Source organism: Citrus clementina, unplaced genomic scaffold (genome assembly GCF_000493195.1).
Source record: "Citrus clementina cultivar Clemenules unplaced genomic scaffold, Citrus_clementina_v1.0 scaffold_9, whole genome shotgun sequence".
Lineage (NCBI taxonomy): Eukaryota > Viridiplantae > Streptophyta > Magnoliopsida > Sapindales > Rutaceae > Citrus > Citrus x clementina.
The window spans coordinates 14,987,063-14,990,808 of NW_006261964.1; the positions used below are offsets into that span (position 1 = coordinate 14,987,063).

Consider the following 3,746-nt stretch of genomic DNA (forward strand, 5'->3'; position numbering starts at 1 on the left):
CATGACAAGCAAACTGACAATAGATGACAGACACTTTATAACGGATTCTGAGAAAAAAGTCATAAGTCATAAAAGCATGATAGAGTTGTGATAGATTTTTTGTCTATCATGTATTCATGACGGACTCATGATAGAAATAAATTATGTCAAGAATAAATGACGAATTTGTGATAGAAATTATTACGTCAATAATGCATGATAGAATTTACATGTTGGCTTGATTTTGGCACGTTTTTTATCGAAATTTTGGGTATTATTTGAAATAAAATATTATGTGAATGAAGAAACGTTGTCGTTTCAAGTAAGTTGCAACGACAACGTTTTGCTCATAAATTTAGACTATTAAAATTTTAAAATTTTTTATTATAAAATAAAATTAAAAATAAGAAACGCACCGTTTTAGTGCTCTCTAATCCCTAATTTTTTTTTCTAAGTATCGAACACAACATAAACACAGAGAGAAGGCAAAGTATACTGACTCAAAACCCTCGGTACCAACTTCTCTCAGTCTCTCGATACTGACTTCCTTTTTGCCGTCGTCTTGCCAGAATCTCGAATGTCGTCATCTTGCCATTGTCTTCCTCATGCATTGGCTATTGATTGCATTGTGAAATTGACTGAGTGAAGGTGCATCTCGCGGTCTCGCCATCATCCTCCTCGACATAGTGTTCCTCACCATCATTTTCTATCCTCATCTTGCCATCTTCCTCACCGTTATCTTTTCAAAACCCTTGGTATGATTTATGCTTTCTCCTCATTTTGCATCTTTATTTTGTACAAATCTAAGTTAAATAAATTAATTCTTGAATAATCTGACAAAAAAAACCTAATAAAAAAATTGATTAGTAACAACCTTAAAAGTCTTTCTTTTTTCAACCTCTAAAACCCTAATAATATTATAATAATAATAAGTTTTTCATTTTTCAACTTTGTTTTGTTTAAAGGATTAATGATTAATGAATATAGTAATGATGCGTGCAGGAGCATGGAAATCATGCTTGCTATTGCAATTCATAGACAAGATATTCCAGCCCATTTATGATTTGACCATTGGTGTTGAATTCGGTGCTCGCATGGTCTCCATCGATGGTCGCCCCATTAAGCTCTAGATTTGGGACACTGTCTATTCTTCTCCTTTTTTAACATATTTCCCACTCAATCAATTCAAATAGCCCTCGTCCTTCCCCCACTTTGTTTTACAAAATTGTTAATTTATTTATTTTCTCTGATTACATTTTAGATTCTAATGACTTTGTGGGTTAGCCTAGCTACTTTGGTGGTTATGTTATTCCTTCCTTCAGAAAATTAAAATTTTATTTTCTAAGCCTAAGAGAGAGTGAGAGACAGAGCTGCTTCTGATATTGTATATATATCATGTCTGCGTTTGTGCTATAACATCTTTGTTAATTGTTTTATCTCATCACTTGTTAGCCAAATTTCAACTTTTAGCTGTTATTTATCTTTTCATATTCTTTAGCCAAGAATATTTCTTCTGATCTCTGCTTCAGGCTAGCCAAGAATCTTTCAGATATATCACAAGATCTTATTACAGAGGAGCTACTGGTGCACTTTTGGCTTATGATATTACAAAGTCTGGGCCTGACCCTCATTAGTTTTTTGTGTGTTTATGTTTGTGTTACAAAATAATTTATGTTATGATTACGCGGCATGATGTATCCGAAAGTTGTTGACTGTAAGAGAAGTTATTAACATTAAATAATGTGCATGATATATGATATATGAATGATTACTTTGCCACTAACTGGTGTTTGAGGTGGACACTTTTTTTGGATACATTGTATGCCCTCGCCCTCACCTCATATTATAGGTTGCTTTTTCGATAGCAAATGTGACCGTGCTCATCGCAGGGCTGTTAGCAAGGAGGAAGGCGAACAATTTGCAAGGAAGAATGGGCTTTTGTTTTCGGAAGCATCGGCAATCACAGCTCAGAATGTTGAAAAGGTGATGTAACCCAACTAATATGTATGAGCAGGCTCTTATGTATTTTTAAGTGGCTTGAAAATTGTGACCTCTGAAGTGAATTTTGAAATATTGTTATAAATAGTCTGTTTGTTTTGTTAATTAAATAAACCTTGTATTATCATATTTACAGGCTTTTATAAAGATTGCTGCAAAGATCTTTCAAAATATTTAGGAAAGAGCACTTGATGCATTAAATGATGTTGCCATTTTTATTCTCGTCGAATAGAATGAACCTCTCATTTTGGAACTATAATGGTTTCAATGTAGATTGTGATTATCCTGTTGGCATTTATTTTAAAAGATAAAAAAGAAAGGAAAACACACAATCTATTGTTTGAGGGAAATACTCCGACGAGACCAGACGTGATGAGCAGATGTTTGGTGGCAGAAGTCTGCGAGCAGGTGTGTCCTGTAAGAGCCAGGTAGCAGGGGAACAGGGGCAGGAATATCCTGCTCATCCACGAGCAAGTCATCCGCGAGGCCAATTTCCTGTAAGAAGCATAAAGCCATTCCTGCTGTATTCTTGCTAAGGGTTGATTCGAGGAGACCCGGTCAACGACAGTTGGCGAGGCATGCTCTCCAGCCCGAGAATCTAGACACGAAGGCCACGCAACCACCCACGACTACGGAAATGGGGAATCCACGTTCGAGAGGTGGGAGGATAACGGGCGTAGACTGCGGAAAACTGGGATTTAGAGGAAGCCTATAAAAAGGTAGCCAACGAAGGTAAAAGGGTTAGCAATTTTGAGATTAGAAGAGAGATAAAAGAAATTCTAAGGAAGAGAAAACTACCCAAAAGCCATAAGATCTGTGGCAAGCGTTCCCCGAACCTTCATATCTGACTTGAGAGTCGGAGGGTTTGCGCCGGGAAAACAACCGGCGTACTCTGACCTGTCTGTGTGCGCTGGAACCTCTGGAGAAGAAGCTTTACGAGGAGAGATCCTGGTCGTGGTGAAGTTGATCGAGCAGAGACCCTGGTCGTAGAACGAGGACAACCAGAATCTCGCATTAACATCTATGATGATGAATTATTAATAGCCGATAGTTACATTCCAACCAAGCTCTTCTAGTATGGATTGTTAATGTACCTGATACTTGGGCATTTTGTTTTAATTATCTTCAGCAGTCTAGAATTAAGGTTGGGTATGGATGCGGCCAAGGACCATCAGGTGCAAGAGATTTGGACATTTCGTAGAAAGGTGGATGTTGCAGTTAAATTCGTACAAATGTGGATTCTGTATTTGATCCTTTTCAGCAATTTATTTAGGCCTTACCAATAACTTGGATATATCAATCAAGTAATGTCATGTAAAACCTGTGAAGGATATTGAATGTGTAGATCTGTCTCACTTGTTCTTCGAACTAAGCGATTTATCTCCTTTTGAGTGCTTGTTCCACATGATTGTTTCATTCTCTTAGTTATTAAGAGCTGTTATAATCTTTTATTCCATATATGTGACATTATTTTTTAAGTTTGACAATATTAATCTTGTGATTAAGAGTTTACTGGAAAGAAAGCATGTACTCAGGATGAATTAGATGAGGTTCCTTTGGGGCTAGCAAAATGTTTAGTACGAATATTAAACTATAAATATTGAAATGCTAGTTATGCAACCCAAGAGAGGAAGTGAATTGAGATTTTAAACTTAAGCTAAACAAACCACACAACAATTCAATCTATTGTTTTAATGAAATAAAAAATAATTAATAAAGTACAATAATAAAAGATTAAGGGAAGAGAGAGCAAACACAATGATTTTTAC

At 36.1% G+C, this 3,746-nt stretch overlaps 1 pseudogene; it reads left to right on the forward strand.

The window, feature by feature from the left end:
• Window positions 1-971: 971 nt before the first annotated feature.
• On the forward strand, window positions 972-2,155 carry LOC18033407 (annotated as a pseudogene).
• Window positions 2,156-3,746: the final 1,591 nt, after the last annotated feature.